General features: G+C 37.0%; 1 protein-coding gene and 1 long non-coding RNA gene across 4 annotated transcripts in view; one reads left to right on the top strand and one right to left on the bottom strand.

Moving 5' to 3' along the window:
* LOC123318918 (homeobox protein abdominal-B) overlaps positions 1–19,160 on the top strand; it is a 157,326-nt gene that overhangs the window by 9,141 nt on the left and 129,025 nt on the right. For 2 of the 3 annotated variants that reach the window (XM_044905703.1, XM_044905699.1), the window contains exon 1: positions 5,775–5,979. The exons of the other annotated variant lie outside the window; for it this stretch is intronic. The gene's annotated coding sequence lies outside the window, so the exon portion shown is untranslated. Of the gene's footprint in view, positions 1–5,774; positions 5,980–19,160 lie in introns of those variants that run through there. 3 annotated transcript variants of the gene reach the window in all.
* The window catches only part of LOC123318920, a 70,330-nt gene that overhangs the window by 23,248 nt on the left and 27,922 nt on the right, over positions 1–19,160 (bottom strand). The window contains exon 2 of the long non-coding RNA XR_006538414.1: positions 12,956–13,305. This is a non-coding gene — a long non-coding RNA (uncharacterized LOC123318920). The remainder of the gene's footprint in view (positions 1–12,955; positions 13,306–19,160) is intronic.

Genomic DNA, 19,160 nt, shown 5'->3' with positions numbered 1-19,160 from the left:
ATTATGACCATTACCTTCCATAAAAGTACCAAAAATTCAAAAAACACAACCCTTGAAACTAAGTTAGATACTATCTCATGAATAGTTGAAAGTTTTTTAAAATAAATAAGGTATTCTGCATATTTCCTTGTATAATGCGCTGTTTTCTAGTAATTTGATGTTCAAGAATAAAAAATATCAGTGAAATTCGAAAAAAGGAGTAGGTTCTATGACCAAATGCAATTTTTTTTTAAAGATCCAGAGCTGTGTAGTGTCACATATTTAGTTAGTTATTGTGAAGGAGATTTTATTTTTGCTGGAGTGGCACAGCCCATTATAAAAACTTAAATTGGTTATATATTTTTATCAGGGCCGAAAAAAAAATGGTGTTTCTTTTGACCACAAGAATTTACTGTTGAAATACTTTTACAATTCAAATACTTACTCTGAATATTACTGGCTGAAGGAAATGAGGCCGTAGAATCAATCCCTTTCGAAAAAAATGTATTTTCCAAAAGGAATTCAAGGACGATCTTCCCCCCAAGTTGAATGCGATGAATCATCAGCTCACTACAGTTATGGAGTAATGTTTGTATGAAATTATCTCGACGTAAACTCTCATATTCATTCATTCATTCATTGATGATCCCGTTACCGAGAATAAATCTACAGAAAGACTCAAAAACCAACTATCGGTGCGATCAAATTTCTTAGGGCTACTTGCGACTGTGTGCCCTCCTGTGACTGAAGAGACCCAACCGTGACCTACAGATCCTTCCACACTCCGGCATTGAATAGTCACCCACCAGATCTGGCCACCGCTGTATTCTTCTCGAGTCTCCATTATAGCTGTGAACCAAAGACCTCCTCTGTGATCTGTCTAACGCTAGTTGTTTCCAGTTATGATTGGCATTAACTGATTTTAGGTATTGATGCAGTAGGATCCCCGCTTGTACTGGTCTCCTGGTTTCCAAGCTCCCTATTTTGGGGAGTCTTGTGTCTTGCATCCTCAGAATGTGGCCGCTCCAACTGAGTCGGGCCCTCGTAACTTGAGTCTCAATTGTTATACAACTCGCGGGCTGCAAGACTTCCGCATTTGAAACTTTGTGGAACCATCCGATGTGCATTATTTGTCTTAGATGACTTTGTTGCGTTTGTTCAAGCTGTTTAATATGTCGCCTGTAGGGTGTCCAGCTTTCGCTTCCGTAAAGAAGCGTTCGGAGCATCACTGCTTTGTAAACAGTTGTCTAGGTCTTCAGACTGAGACACAGTCTGCAGTGTAGAAGAATCGATACTCTCGATATTGAAACACTTCTTCGGTTACTGCAGTAATTTCACTGCTCAAAATGAGATCTTAAATAATTAAATGAGCAACAGAGAAAAATTCCGATTCTAATAATCGAAATGCAATATTACAACTCTCGGATTTATCTGTAATTGAGTCGATAGTCTCGCATCAAACAATCTATTTGTAGAGGTTTCCAGATAACTAAAAATACTGATTCCACAGCAGCCCACTCTGCGCTTATTACAAATGCGATCCGTAGAGCTCACGGTAAACACTCCCCACATAAACGGAGCAAATATTTTCTCATTTTCAGCTACTGTAAACATCAAACAAATATTCGAACGAGTCGTAAATCAAAAACAGATGCATTAATATCACAGAGTTCACCGATTCGTAAACGTGGTTTATGGAGCGGATGCTGTTACGCTATGGCTGCTCGGATGTTTTTCAGACGGAAAATTACCTACTCTTCTGAGAGTAAACAAGGATCGGAAATCACGCTTTTGGTTACGAGGGCTTTCTTGCAACATGTGCGAGTTTTTCCTGATCCTCCGGCAAAAATTTGAAATCTGGCAACGTTCGAACCCGTCACTATTGTTGAAATTGAATTTAAAATAGAAGAAAAACGAAATTTTCCTTGTTCGAAATAGTTTCAGTTGAAAACAGAATCTAAATCTGATTTCGAAAAAAGAAAAAAAAATAATTACGTTATAAGTTCAAAACCCCTGAGTTACGCCGCATGGTTAAAATTCAAAGCCAACTGTGATGTTACAATCATTGATAAAATTGTGAGGGTTCTAACAATCATTTCCTCATCGCTAAAAGTAACAAGAATATTTTTTTCTGTTTGTACCCCGCATATTTTGAAACTTTCGTGAAGTCCTCGTAAAAATCCACCATTTTGCTTATCGTTTTCATGATAATAATTGAAAATCGTGCGGCCGTAACTGAAGTTGAAACATGTCTTAGGTCACGCTGCCGTTTCAAAACGTTTTGATGGAATTCGTCGAAATTTTGCTGTCTTCCATGGATCGTGTTTGTCGTGCGTCGACAGAACTGATAAGGATAAATTTGCATTCCCCTGATGAATGCAAGGAAAAACACCATCCTGGAAAAATTCCATTGTATAGGAAAATGTCATACCAATAGTAACAGCTAGAACTAAGACAAACGCAATTTATAAAAATTCCTAGCCTCTAGTTTTAAAGAAAACTCGTTTATATTTCTCATTGAGTGATGTGTATATTTTTCATTTATAAGTGGGTAATCTGAGCTTGTTATAAATCCTTCCAAAAATCTTGCAAGTGCACACGATGATGGCTTGGGAACTTTAGAACGCAAAAGTCATGCGTCAACCTTAATTATATGACCAAATAGTTGGTCAAAAAATGAATATTCGATTATTTTGCAGCCTTTAAAATGTAATGTTGTGGAGGGCTTCATAATTCACTGGAGTTATATGAATAAATAGGAACAGTCGCTCACAATTTAATTCGCATCTTTTTATGAGTGTATTCTACTAAATTTATCTACGAAAATGTCAAAAATCAATCAGTTTAACATAAAACCGAATGATTAAGATATACGCGCAAAGAAATTCAAGTGAATAAATGTAACATAAACAAACCATTCTCATTATTAGCCATAAACATAAATCTCTCCATATCTAACATGTAATGATTACACTAACAGTTTTATGATCAGCAATATAAAACGTAGAAGCTCCATTCATACATGTCTGCACTAGTCATTATTTCACTCTCACTCAGGTGAATTTAGCATTTTTCAACAAAAAAAATTCGTGTAAAGTTCTGTATGTAAATGTAACGAATGCATAGTAAAAAGTTCGTATAAACTTGATGAGAAGTTACGGACGAAATAGAATATCAAATTGTAACACATGATTTTCACTGAAACGTTACCTAAAAATGCTACAAAAATAGCCAAACAGATGTACTCCATAAGTCATGAAACCTTTGTATTAAAAAGAAGGTTACTAAGAACTCCGACACCTTAAATTTTCAGATGTAAAAATATTAGGTATGTAATATTTATGCAGATCATTCCTGAAAATTGGATAGCTTAAATACATAACCTCATGAAAGGGGTAATAATAAATCTCCAAACATAACTGCATAACGTAACTGCAACCCCCTAACGGGGGTGAGAACAACCCCTTGATTTTGAATGAGGATGAGGGATGTTGCGATACCTCATGTTGAAGATCTCATCTAGTACTATCCTATCCTGAAATTTCGCTTCAAAATTGAAGTAACGGGGATGAAAAAAGCCCCTATCAGTAGAAATTGACGGTCCGAGCAATTTTCCACATAGATATCGAGATTCGAGGTATTGAGTTTTGTTGTACCACCCTGTACATCCTGATGGTGAAACGGCCATTAAAATCATACCGCTGTAGGTCAGAATTGAACCGTCAAAATCTTACCAACCCCCGCACCCCGCCATCGTTGAAATTTGAAACAGGTGCCCGTCAGCATGTAAACCATAAATTGAAAAAAAAGGACGAGTCCAAAAATATCCAATTCCCTGATGCCTTTCCCTGCAACATATTTCAATCTAAATGTCAGCCGGAACCCTCCTTAATAGCCTTGGGACATGGGGCGATGATGGTTGACTTACCCGGGGGGTTGAAATTTAAAGGTGGAGGGGTGGATTCGACACGCGGTCGTTAAATGTTGCTCATTAGTTGGCTGCGACCTTTCTTTGGGAATCATGAACAAATTTTCGTAAGATGAAGATGGTAATGAACCTGTACAGGGTGTTTTCAAAGGTAAGGCTTTTTTGTCTACATAAAATATCCAAGATGGCTGAGATACAACCCCTAGAAGTTCAAGTATTTCGCCACTGACAGAAGATAGAACTTATAAAAATAAGTCCTTCAACCAAAAATTGTCTATGTAAAATATCCAAGATGGCTGAGATACAACCCTTAGAATTTCGACAAAATTTCATTGAATTTTAAGTACGGGACTGTGGAAGGTGACTCCGGCATCGCAAAAACGAAACAAAACGTAAACATATGGCTGGACAATTAATGGTTCACTACCAAGTTCATCGGAATAGATGCAACACGTTACTTTTGAGAGAATCATAATTGTTGCATCGTGCAATTTAGGGTGAAAAAAAATGTAGCTTCTTGAAAGTACTTCTGTTCGTTATGTTGAAAAATTGCTATGATGTTTACCCTTTTCATCCCATTTTTACGACGATTGTTGGGATGTTCGAACAAGAAAATTGTGATGCCCATTGTGAAAAAAGTCGTGAATAATTTAGACGAATTTTATTAGTGAGATTTTGAAGTATTATTCTATTTTTAGACTTGTGTCCTTAAGTCTCTTCTGTCAGTTGATATCGAAATGAGCCATTTCATAAAATCGTGTAAGTTACTAAAAAATAATGGGAACAATTCGCCAATCCTAAGTTTCCATTTTCATTACCACGTAAATATCGAACGAGCCAATATCCTAAACGAAACCACATGGTCGAATCAGGAGATAAGTTTTTTCCACTGCTTTGCGATAATTCAGCTAACAAACGGTCTGGGGTGGTATTAGAATCTATTTCAGTAATCATTTTCAATTTTTTTTTCAACTTTGTCATTTTGAAAGTTTTGTATAGGCGTTTTTTGGTGACATGCTTCATTTTGCCCAGTTTTACCTTCTGTTGAAAAGAAGCCTCACCTTCAAATAAACCCAGTATATTAAATTCATTTTTATTTGATACGGTTGAGAAGATTCGCATCATCTATCACAAATAAACTACAGATAGATTCGCAAACATACATTTGTCCTATGAACAGATTCAGAACAAATGGAACAATGTTAATTTTACAAGTTGATATTTTTTTTATATTATCATCAACCGCAATAATGAATCGATGTTTCCATACCCAAATATTTTGAATAAAATATATGCTGCAGATCGATTTGAGTTGAATTTCATAAAAAGTTGCTTCCACCCCTGGATGACAGTCTTATAGCTGCACACAAATGAGTTCGAAATTCATTGTTTAATGTTACAATTTAACTGTCTTTTTATTAACCGCATAACGAGGCATTCACCTACCTATACCATGAAAGGAACTGAAATTTCTAGCCAAAACACCCACTTTTCCAGTTATGGTAGAAAACTAACCTCATAGCCCAATTGACATTGGAGTGTCATCGAAAAACTATAAGTAAAACAGTGATTATTTCTTTGAACAGGTGCCCCCTGTCTGCGATCAATAAATTAGAGGTAACTAATGAATCCAAAAATACCCTCTCTCTCCATTCATTTATCAGCCCCAATGTCGAGCTTAAACCCCATAAATATTCAGCGATAATGGCCGAAGCTGAAAGGAGAGGGTGAGATGCGCGACGGTGCCAGTTGAAGGGAGACGGAAGCGACTGAGCGCATGCCTCCCAAAGCTTTCAGCATTTGTTCCGCGAAGCTATCTAGGCGGCGGATACACCATAGATATTCGTAATGTCTCCGTCGAGACGGACGCAGGCGCATAGAAGTTGACTTGTAAAGTTCTAACAGCGGGCGTAACCACTCTTCTAAAGCGTTGCCATGAATCCGAAACTAGAATAACAAGTGTCGAGTGTGTGATAATAGTTGAACGGTAATAGTGAGAATAAAAATTTTATTAAACTTTTTATGGATCCTATTTTCGCCGTTGTTACAATATAGAGCTTCGTCATCGACACGTAAGTTACTGTGTTTTTAGATTTCAATGGGTCTAGGTGGCCGCAAGTTAGTAGGCCGTGGTCTGTCATTTTCCCGGCGCTTTTCCAATGCTTTTCTTCCGTTTCACCCTCAGGTGAGGGTGATGAGGGTTCCTGTTTTGTGCAATGCAGAATCGAATGACTGAGTCGCAAAAAATTGGGAATTTCTGAGATTCTATTGAATTTATCTCATCCCTAATAACCTGCTTTACTCAACTTATATTTCTAGGTCCAAATTGTCATCATTGATTTGTTTAGGAGGATAATTTCCGTTTCTCCAGTCTATGAGTTGAATATAAAGTAAAATTCAATTAGACTCGAATATATCGCGGCAAATTTTCTCTTTGTCAACTCTCTTTTCATCACAAGATGTAACTATTATTTTTAAAAAGCTACATATTGAATATTTTTCTTTCTTCTTCAGCTTAACATTCGAAGGACAATGTATTTTCAAGTGTAAAATTCAATTTTATACCGCATTATGCGAAATTTCATTCAATATGCGAATAAATTTCAACTCTTATGATAATTGATCTTATCCAAATTAATCTCTCATTCATCCTTGGCAATTTCAAATGTAAATTGCCTTTTATAGAATAATTACTCAAGGAAAATCCAGAGAGTTATCGCAAATTATATAATTACAAGTTTCTATAGGGGTCTGTGTCCTCATATACATAGAGAGTGAGTGAAAATTAAAGCACAAATTCATATCTTCAGTACTTCACTATTTTGTAGAAAAATTCGCGAATAGGTCAACTTTCATTTTGATCCAAACTCCTCTTAATTGGATAGATTTATTACAGCGAACCTGCAACGTCTCTAGACCTTTCAAAACAAATTTTTCTTCTTGCTCTGCAAACCAGACCTCCACAGCTTTTATTACCTCCTCGTTGGAAGAAAATTTACGACCTTTTGAACTTTTTTTCAGTTGAGGAAAGAGATGATAGTCGGATGGAGACGAATCTGGTGAATAAGGGGGTGTTCTAGTAATTCAAATCCTAAATCACGAATTTTTTGCATGGCAACATGAGATTTGTGTGCAGGGGCGTTGTCCTGCAAAAACAAAACACCTTTGGATAGCTTTCCGCGTATTTTCTCTTTAATTTTTTCCCGTAGAGTGGTCAGTAATGTCGAATAGTAATCTCAGGTTATTGTTCTACCCTTATCCAAAAAATCAATGATGATTACTCCATGGCAATCCCATGAAACTGAAGCAAGAACTTCTTCAGCAGATTTTTGGACACGAAACTTCTTAGCTCTTGGAGAACCAGAGTGTCGCCATTCCATCGATTTTTGCTTTGTTCCTGGATCGTATAAATGTACCCAAATCTAATCCATAGTAACAATTCGGTTTAAGAAGTCTACATCGTTTTCAAATCGAGAACAGATCGAACGCGATGCTTCTACCCTTGCACGCTTTTGGTCAACATTCAAACATTCCATGTTCCATCCATTTTAACCCTGGTTTACTTTTTTAACCTCAAAATTCACACTGACACTTCTAACGAGTTATTGTTCGTTTCTATGGCAACGCAATATTTTTTTTATGCATGGAACTGGTCTAGGCTAACTAGATATCAATACATCCTCGTATTTTTCGAAGCACCTGAAAGCTAAAGTAGGGTGACATGTACAACCCTTTTTGATCATTCTACCATAACTTTTCATAGGCTTCGAATATGTATTATATCATCAGTAAAAATTATGCATGGACAAAAAACTTCATTTGAATACTCCATTGTTTCCTGAGTTTTTATGGAACAAATGATAGTATTACCGTGAAGAATAAAATATGTCCTTTGCTCTGTTTTTGAACAACCATCCAAAAACCGCCATGATATTATCTTGTTGTTGCTTAGGATGGACTTCTTGTAATTTGGATAACTTGATTGTCTATTCCTACAAAATCCACCTTTATGCTTTGATCCTATAACGCTTATAATAATCAAATTAGCGCGATTCAAAACGCGCGAATTTACGAGGGCCACTATAGCAACTCACCTCGACACTAAACTCGAAACATTATAACATTGTAAATGGAGCATTAAATTATCACATTGTAGAGAGGCGCAGTCCGCCACCACTTGGCACGTTCCTGCCATACCGCCGATGGGTGGTGAGAACAAGGAATTGCGGGTTTAACAGCTGTAAGTTAATGAAGTTGGCGTTTTCGAGTTTATGTAAGGGCCGTGAAAATAACTTTCATTATTATGGGGAAAATATCAGGAGGATTATGCGTTTAAAGGGTGCTCCAATTCCGGTTCTCTGTGTTCCGAAGGAACACCAACAAAACGAACATTATCATACGATTTTTATAGGTAACTAAGTATTGATTTGATCAGTGACTAACGACGGAAAATCAGAGGGCAAGTAGATTCTATGACTCGTGCATGATTCTGGCAATTGCAAAGGTTGGCAGTATTTCAGTAAGGTACTCTCGAAAGCAAAATGGCGTCTGAAAATCTACTAAGTATTTCAGTCAAGTATTTTGTCAATTGTGAATGTTATTCTTAAACGATGTTTGTGTGTATTTTTATATCATTCGTTCATTATTCTGTAAGAATATTACTACGAATATTACGGTGTAAGGTAGGTGTGGGTAATACAGTCGTAGGTAGTAAAAATTCATAGCAGTGGTATCAAATGCAGAATGTGACACCGGTAGATTCGGGTGACTTGGGACAGTCCTGTAACTTGGGACAATTACCCCCCTTGCAGATTTCTTCGTTTCTTACCATTTATGAGTGAAGGGACAAACTTATAAAATTGTGTAGCGTCTTTTCTGTTAGTTTAACAGTTAATTCCTGTTGAGTTTGCCGTGACCAGAGCGTTTGAATTGACAGGAAAAATTAACGAATTCAGGAGAGTAATAGCGTGTTTTTTATGGCCCTTATACTTTCTAGTGTTCTGTAGATGTGTTTCACTTTGTGCATGTGTAATTTTTTTTCTGGATACGTAGGATATTGGGATATTAGATATGTCATGAAACAAGGTTGTTTACAAATCAAACGGCAACACGGATCTCATTCATTTATTTTGTTGTTTCATAGGGTGACTTGGGATAATGCCGAATAGATACAAGCTGCGCATTGGCAGCAGGAAATATGGCGATTTTTCGCAGGATATCATTATTTACGTTATTTCCACAAAGAAATCACCTAAGAATGAAATAAATCAAAAATCCCTCGTTTTATTTAGTTTTTTTACATTTGATTTGCAATATATTTACTTTCGCTGTAATAGGAGTTCATCATTTAATTTTCTAACTGAATTTCAACTATATAATCACAAATTCTAATTTTTAAAAACTATACACCTTCCCAAGTCACCTTTTTCATTTGAGAGTTGAGAAATCAATAGATTTTAACTTGTGTCCCAAGCCTCCCAAATCGGTGGGTGACTTAGGACAAGTATATTTTATTTTTCTTCAAAATTTATATCCGAATTCTGAAAGCATGATATATATCCTAGTCAATAGTCTGAGTCATTAGGCATATTTGAACCTCTTTTTCAGATAAAAATATTTCACCGTTTTTGAAATATGACAAGTTGAATTTCAAAATCGTCCCAACTCACTCGGGTCAATCTAGTCAGCGGATGATGCAGTTGATTTTGAGTGTCCTGAAGGTTGGTGCATATAAAAATTTGGACCAGGTTTTCAAAAACTGTTTTTGTTCACTGCAGAAATTGACCTTTTTGTTTTTATTCGATGTTTGAGTTTAATTAACAATAAAATTTGGTGATTTCAGTTCGTAGTTCACATCGATGTATCTCAAAATTGCGAAATTTCCAAGAAAAAAAGGATACAGTAAGAAGGCTTCTATGGTAGCTTCTCTTGGAGATGGCCCTTCGATGTATACATTTTCAAGAACTTTTCATCGGACCACCTCCGCCAGTACAAATCTTCTCATTATCTTTATATGCCACGCTTGCCAGCCGACGGAAAGGAATATCGTAGCAATAAAAAGTGATTTTTAAGAGCCACTGATACAATTATGGAATTAATTGGCATAAAATAAAATCGTAAACTTTATTTACCATATAATTTTTCCATTAAAATGTAAATTGTTTTTTATTGTACGGCCGCAACAAAACCGTTTTATATTCTGCGTCGCCGTTAAAGGGTTTTTATGCATAATTTCATTTTTTCCTGCCAGATCGCTGTCAATTTCAATATTTTGCTAACGTTGAGATGTTAGGAAACATCCAGTCCTGTTTGGCAAGATACTTGCGGTGAAAAAATTGTTTTAGAAGGTTTTCACTCTCCCAAACCGGTATGATGGTAACATAACATGTGATATAACGCATGTTGCACTCAATGAGAACCATAATAACTCTTTCGTTTTCTCCTAAGAAGATATTTTTGCTTCGAGCTGCATCCAAGCATATAAATTATAAGAACGCCTCAATGATGACACGTCTCCTCTCTCCAAATATCCAAATAATCTTTATATGAAGGATGTGATGTTGAAATCTGAAAGAATCCGGAAATTTACCACTGACATAACTCGCTATATGGGAATCGTCTGCAGCGGCAGTTAAAAGCGGGTCTACTCATGAATTTAAATCAAGTTTCATAATGCAACTTCATATCATGGACGTGGACACATGTGGAACAATGCATCAGACAACTTTACTACCACAGATGCGATGCAGTTTCATTTCACACCATTAACAGCGTAATTGACGAGTTTGTTAATTTATGGATTCGGAGGTAACGAACTGATATTGCGCGTGAGCAGTATGTTGAACAGAAAATTGAGAACTACAATCAATCTGGAGGTTGTTGAAGGGAATTTGGGGGAAAGGATGTAGTAAAATATTTAGGTATTATACTCTGGACAAGGGTTTGACTTGGAAAAGCCATAGCGAGCTAGCCATAGACAAAATGAAGGCAGCGATGGATACTGCTAGGTAGAAAGAGCTACATGCCGAGAGACAAAATTGAAAGTGTGCAAGGCTGATCCTAGGCCTCAAATGGCCTATAGATCAGTTTCGTGGGGACTCTGGGCAAAGAGCCACATAGAAAGAACCCAAACAGCAGAAAACAAGATTAAAGGTAGATCTTTGGAGTGAATCAGAAGATTGGTGCCTTCAATCCGCTGGTTTCAACATAGAACAGTTACCAATCGTGTAGGTGGCAAAAAATTATGAATCTGCTGGAATTTGTCGAACCAAAGCGAGATCCCTGTGGAATTCCACATATTGCCACTATATCCAAAATAAAATGGACCATTCTGTTTGAGATTTACTCAAAGGATCCAAATTATGGAAAGTTCACTAAGCTGAGATGAAGATATTTTCAACAGGTCATGAAAACTCCTAGTAAAACACCAAAATATTCTCCGTTCCTCGACAAACAAAAGTCTACCAACTTTTCATTTACAAAAATTGACACCAGGTGGCTTATCGCGTGTTCGGCATTCCAATACTATAAGCTATAAGCGTTGCTGCCCATGCGCCTCGGCACTGAACCGCTGAATTATCCTCAACTATTATACTAAAAATACAGCAATTTCACCGCGAATTCTACAAGAGAACATTTCTCACCCATAAATTATTAACACGCAATAAACCGGCAATATCATTAATTTACGACGGACATAACAATAACGAGTCTGAAATTGTTACTTATTGATCTCTGGCTGGCCACCTGAGCGTCTAGTGGTTCTTGAGCTGTAGGCAGGCGACGGAGGCATCGTAATATACATATCTAGGCATTTTTATAGATGCCATTTCGTCTTTTTATTTGTTTGCCGGTTCATTCGAGCTAATTATACCGCCCATCAACTATTTACATACTGTGAAAGTGGGACCACTAAAAACTGACCTACGACGGCTTTAACTTATACAGTGATTTTGTTTGCGGCCTTTGTTAGTGAGTTGTTTAAAATCGAATGAGATATTGGTTCTTATGTTTGCCCACCTAGATATTTATGATCAACGTGGTTAATATACTGTTTGGACTTGGTATTACGGTAATTAGAACGCGCCACTGGATGTATTCATTACGTTTTGTTTATAACTACTGTAACGCCAGAAGAAATATTCCCGTTGATCCATTTTTTTGAACCACATTGCCAAAAAAATGAGAATGAAATGACATTTATTATAACTGAGACCAAAAACAGTTCACTCCGCTCTATGACTCAAACAAATGTCACATCTACACACCGCACTGACATTCACCTCTATCTACTAAACAGACATTGATTGTCAAACACTCTAACGTCAGCTATTAGCTATTAGTAGATCATATGATATAACCTGGAGGGTTATGTTGGACAGGAATTTTTTTGTCTGCATAGATATGGTAGGCCTAGTCTGCGAGTCCCTCTACAACCTTTATCCTTTACAGTGACGTCTTTGTTTCGTTAGGATATTGACCATTAGGCCAGGGGATCAAAAAAGCTCTCTTCGCTCTATCAGTCGATTCAACCAACCGCGCTCTGTGATCGCTGTCAACTTCACTTCCGCCAAACTGACGTATTCCATCGCAATATTGATATAGCTAGCTATACTACTCCATGATAACCCATAAAGTTTCCATTGTTTCTTTACCGCCGGTTCTATTCACCTCAACACCTAATCTTTAGCTGTTTTGATCTACTACTACCTGCATCTCTGATTCTGTGATCTGTCTTGACAGATACATCCACCGCTTCTATGGAATTTTCGATCTCCATACCTATTAGACGAATCGAATCAACGTCACCTTAAAATTGAACCTATTGATTTAAGAACTACTCAGATGACTCCTGATTCTCGCGTCTGCCCCATAGACGAGTATACTCTTATTCTTATTATAGCTGGTCTTACCGAGCATCGACCTGCGTTGTTTTTTGTCGTCAGCTTATTGTATTCAGGAGCAACGTAAACCATTCACCTTGAATTTCCTGATAGCTCAGATTCGTTTATAATAATTAGACTTCGATAGCAAAACTCATTTACTCACCTAGTAGGTTACCATCGACTTGTATGACCCCCCACCACTAAGTTCCTGATGATGGCAATCGGAGGAGGGACGATGTAGAAGTCCCGCCAATTTTGTAATGGTTCGGGTGACGTCAGTCGAAGCCGGCCAATAGCAACTGCGGATTCTACCCCCACCCCGGAATCCTGGCATTATTCCGTTTACCGTTAGATGGAGGTGCATTGGGCGGGAAGCCATGAAGAATTTAACGACGGTCGTATATTTCTGAATGTCATTGGCATCCAGCTGTAAATTCCCTTGGAGAATGGGATCTTGGTAAGCGCCACTTAAAACTTCCTGTAATTGCCGGTAGGGTTGGAATCGCTGCGGAACTACAAAAAACATCGATGAAAAAGTATATTGTCTCGAAGCTCATTTTCGATATGCGAAAGGGTTGATTCGGTCTTTCAAGTGAAGAAACTAAATATATTTTTATATTTCTTCAAAGGACTACCAAACTCCTCAAGTCTACTTTAATTTCACAACACAGTCTGAATTTCCTCTGTCTGATGAGGACAGAGCTAGTGGCAAACTGAATAAATCGAATCGAAAGAAGTTTCCTGTCGAAATATGAATCATCCCGCTGGGGATAGATGTCGCATAAAGCTACGCGCCCCCTGATAACGTTCAGTCGAAACTACGTAGTTATGGGGGAAGTGCATAGAGGGCGCGCAAGATTTGAAATGTAGGTTCCTTTCTGTCTGTCTGAATTTATAAGAGAGGTAACTATTTAGGGGCAGCTAGAGTTGAACTCAACTTGTTTTTCTCATTTGTAGAGGGCACACATGATTTTTTCTTTTTGAATAGTGATGGTCCAATTGTTTCTTGTTATATCGTACCTAAGTATGATATTTTTGACTTGGATAAAACTTCTTTGGATTATATATATATATGTATCAAGAAACCCAAAGCAGTATGAGTCTAAGAAACAATGCTTTTTCCTAAGATCAATTAGATCTGCCGTAGTATTATTTATATTCTTTTCTATTTTCATTAATAAGAATTATGTATCTTTGAATCTTTGAATTTTGAAAATAATTTTTATATATAATATCGAAGTTGATAATGTGTTGCCTTCATATACATAGTCAGCGAATATTTTTTTGGCAATGTGTTTCTGGTCAGTGAACAAAGATATAAAGCAATATATCAAATTAAAACTAATATGAACATTAGAGTATTAGTATTTGGACAATACCCAAATGTGACAAATGGAATATTGAATATACTTAATTTAGTAACGATTGCTAGATCTCAAGAAATTATAAATCTACACGAAGTACTTCTATAATTTGAAAAATATTTACCAGATAGATAACTGAAAGAAAATATGTGATAATCAGAGCTGATGTTATAATGCAAGTTTTATCTATAGTTTTATCTATAGCTGATTATCTATCTATTTTTATAGATAAGTACGTTTCTCGAATCAAGTTCCCTATGGAATTTCAAACTTCCTTTACTCTTGTTGTACCTACTAGCTTTATTTTTCGCATTCCACAAAGGATCTTGTTCAACCGAAAGGATTTTATGGTGCCATATAAATCCATGCAGCCTCTCAGCTGTCCCTTATAAGACCTTCGATCTGAAATCCCTTCTGCATCGTCCCTCATTCAAATTTTTTGTGCAATCCATTCTCACTTTCGTAGGATTTCTACGAAATTCGTTCGTAAACCTGCCAGACGTCAAGGTTGACATTTTGTATGGTAATGACCTGAATTGCATATTCATTGTATGCTAAGGGGACAAAAAATTGGGAAGAGATAAGGAGACAAGGTACGACCTTGTCAACGGCTGAATGTTAGGGTAGAAGCAAAAGTTATGTGGAGTATTCTAGCTATGCGTGAAATAGTTGGGTCCTCTATACAATTTAATATAGAGTTAGGTATAGACATAAGTTTTTCATATCAATATATGTATCGATATTTTATGTGTAGTGTAAGAATTGTAATTTTTGTTATCGCGATTTTTTTGAGGAAGTACTGAACGAAATTTTTTGAAAACTCATTTAAAAAAATTCTTGAGCTTTTTTTCTCATGTATGATCTATATAGCTCTTTCGTCTGGCATTCCGTTTTCCCTGTCAAACTGGGATTCCATTTATATTTCTTTTCTGTTAATAATAATTCTTCTCCGATTTCTAACGACCCTTAAAACAATATGTTTATTCATAGGGCGTCATTTCCTCAAGTTAATCAGCACTATTAAAAGTCTGCTCGAATACCTTCGACATCGTTAACAACATATGTCAAAGAATCAGTTACTAACACTGAGATACGTTTTAATGAAGTTATTATTATTTTCTGAACCACTGAACCGTTACAAGGGACAGCCAATGCCCATCGTGAAAGTCAACCGATGCCATAAAAAATTAAAACATGGATCTATGTCCGTGAATATTCATAAGAAAACCGTGAAGAATCCGTCCGTACCTTAAGAGATTTATGAAATTGCTGTAAATCAATTTTGAATTATTATTGTTGACGATTGAAAACGGTAATGTTAGTGTAACATAATTTCTGGACAGCAGAAATCGGTGTTCTATGGTTTATTTATTGCTTCTTCGAGATCAACAGTTCATTAACGGTTAACTGAGTTGAGTGAGAATGTTTTATTTCCGAAATTGTTTATCGGCTCATATTTTTAAGAATTTTTTTTCTTAAGGGGGACCATAAAATGTTAATTCCATTTTTCGAATCTTAAATGAAACATTTCTCTCCAGAAACTTGAAATGCAAAGAGGAAAATCATAAATTGTTTGTAAATTGCTTCCGCGCTAGGATACTTGATGAAAATCCATAACTGAACTAAAAACAGACTATATGAATGAGCTTTTAAACCACGACACTTGTTTTGCTATCAAAATATCAGGTCAGCTTACCTGAAGATGCTATATATTGTGATAGCGAAACCCGTATCGTGGCTTAAAAACTCATTTTTGTGAAAATAATATAATCTGTGTTTAGTTCTGAGTTAGGAGTGTAGCACAATTTGTCAAAAAGAATTTTATGAAGTTGCAAAATGAATAATCTAGAAACTTCTCGGATCGTAGATGGGGCTACTTCATCGGACAATGAATTAAAAATTTTCAAAAATACTTTCTTCAATTGTGAAGCTTCATATTCAAGATTTTTTAAAATTTCTATTCCTTGTGGATGTTAGGAGGAAAATACCATAAACAATTTCATGGAAAAAAATTTTATGTAGGAAAAATCGACAAAAACAATTTCCTAATGAAGAGATGTTATATTTTTCTTCAATGCATTTTTTTCACGAAAATATCCGAATAATTTGAAGGACCATTTTCTTCAGAATGATTTTGAGTCTAAGTGATTGCGGTACAAAAATTGAAGCATGGTAGAAGATTTTTTTCAAAAGTAGATTTATACTTATTTTAGAAGGAAAAAAGTCTTTTAGGGGCAATTTTTGTGAGGCAATTTGGAAAGCAAATTTTGCCAGCTAACTTGATTATTTGTGGAACAATCTCTTTAAAAATAATGGTACAGTGCAGCAAATGTGAAGTTGGTACATAGTTATCATAATAACTGTAGTGCCATGATTTGCAAAAATAACAGTTTCTTGACTTTATACGTCCCCCTATAGAATACTATTTTCTTCCAATTGCTCACCCTCTATTCCCTATTGAAAATTTAGGGGTGACAATCCCTACACCTTAGATTGAGGAGATTTTGGCTTATGATTCCGCTAGAAACATGCCCCCCTCCGAATAAAAATTGACTAGTTCTAGCATTTTCTTTGAAAACATCCTCGTTGTGACATAATTGGACTGGCAAGTTTTTAAATTGTCACCCTGTATGTATTTACTGCTTAATTCAGTTTTGTTCTTTGTTCTGTTGATTAGAATTTTTTTTCCATTTCAGAATTACTCTTAGTAGATATTTTTAGTGAAATGAGACAAGTACTATTAGTTGAATGCAATTTTTTTATATTTGTGTCAACTGTGATAGTAGACGAGTACAAAAATTGGATTTCGCTCAAAAAAACTGATAAAATTATTCTTCAACACTGACAGAATTTCATGAAATATAAAAACCTGAATTGAAGCATCGCTGTTAACGAACAAGATGTTTCATTTAAGGATATTTAATTTCTATTTTTGTTTTCATTGTTTAGTGTCTTATTTTTCTCAAGATGTACAAATATTCACAAAAATATTTTTGAAAAATTTATTTGAAACATCGATAGATATAACCATCCACACCTTGATGTTCTCAGGCTAATTGAACGATTTTTAATATTTACTCGGCGATATACCTATAACTGGCTGGCAAAATTAAATATAAAATAACAACTATTGATAATGACCCTCTTGTGTATCAACTGGCAACGTCGATGCCCTGTTTTGGTCCGCTGTTCGCGGGTAGCGTCCCCCCATAACCCCCATCGCCGAAATTGATAAACAACGGTCAGTAATGGCGGAAATAAAACGGGGGATGTTTACATCCGATCCCGCATCGCGGCGTCACGTGGCCGTATACCCATCCAACCCTTTCAGCGGCCGCGGGCCTCGGAGATAACTTATCGTTAAAACGTATTAAAATCGAATAGATTATAAATTTCGGACGGACGCAGGGTTAATCAAATGGAGCGGCCGTAAAAGCGATATATACGGGAAAGGGGGTTTGTTCCGGGTGGCAGCCTCATTGGTCCATCTGATTAATGCCATCAGGGTCTGGTTTTGGCCGATGGTTGCTGAATGGGCTTCGTTTATCTGGGAATGAATTGATGTTGGAAGAAATGAGGAACTTCAATATGCTATCTAGACGACTGCGCACTTGTCGCTAGAAGCTCAGAGGTTCTACAGGTTATGATGGACGCCTATAAATATATATATATATATGAAGCTTTAGGCCTTAGACTCAATATCGACAAAACCAAAACCCTGGTGAGTCAGCCAGAAAGCCTTCAAACAGATGTCAGCTTGAAGGATTAAACTCCAGTGTGGCTTTCGACCGAATCGAGGTACGGTGGACCTAATTTTCACACTGCGACAGCTGCAAGAGAAGGCCCGTGAACAACAATCAAGGATCTATACAGCCTACATCGATCTAAGTAAGGCATTCGATTCGGTGAATCGGAGAGCGCTATGGAAAATCACGGCACGTCTTGGAGTACCCGAAAAATTCTTAGCAGTGTGTAAAAGCCTTCATACCAACAACACCGCTAGAATACAGCATAATGGTTCTACAACCGACCATTTCTCAACCAACTCTGGAATAAAAGGCTGCGTATTAGCGCCTCTACTGTTCAATATTTTCGCCATAGCTGTGTCGATAATTGCTGACATGAGCATGCCTGTAAGAGGTGTTGGGATAAGATTCAGATTTGATGGAGGCCTGTTTAAGCTGAAGCGCCTCAGAGCAAAAACCAGTACCAAGTTTATCATTGAACTTCAATATGCAGACGACTGTTCACTTATCGCTAGCAGTTCGGAGGATCTACAGATAATGTTGGACACCTATAAACAAATATACGAAGCTTTAGGCCTTAGACTCAATATCGACAAAACCAAAACCCTGGTAAGTCCGCCAGAAAGCCTTCAAACAGATATCAGCCTGGAGAATGAAACTCTAGAACAGGTCGTGCAGTTCAAATACTTGGGAAGCTTCATAAATACTAGGGCTAACCTGGACACGGAAATACACAACCGTATCAATTCGGCATCACGGCATTCTGGAAGCTAAAAGACAGAGTGTTTCGAAATCACGACCTCAATCTGAAGACCAAGAAAGCTGTTTACTGCTGTACATCAGATGGTTCCACAAAGTTTCGAATAAAGAAGTCTTGCAACGCGCGAGTTGTATAACAATTGAGACTCAAGTAACGAGGGCCCGACTCAGATGGAGCGGCCACATTCAGAGGATGCAAGACACAAGACTCCCCAAAATAGCTCTGTATGGCGAATTCTCAGTGGGAGCTCGGAAACCAGGAGAACAGTATCATAACCGGAAACAACTAGCGTTAGACATGTCACAGTGGAGGTCTTTGGTCCACAGTTATAATGGAAACTCGAGAAGAATACAGCGGCGGCCAGATCTGGTTGGTGACTATCCATGCCTGGAGTGTGGAAGGATCTGTAGATCGCGGCTGGGTCTCTTCAGTCACAGGAGGGCACACAGTCGCAAGTCTTGCAACGCGCGAGTTGTATAACAATTTTGACTCAAGTAA

Source organism: Coccinella septempunctata, chromosome 8 (genome assembly GCF_907165205.1).
Source record: "Coccinella septempunctata chromosome 8, icCocSept1.1, whole genome shotgun sequence".
In the NCBI taxonomy this organism is placed as follows: domain Eukaryota; kingdom Metazoa; phylum Arthropoda; class Insecta; order Coleoptera; family Coccinellidae; genus Coccinella; species Coccinella septempunctata.
This window is presented reverse-complemented; position numbering and strand designations above follow the sequence as displayed.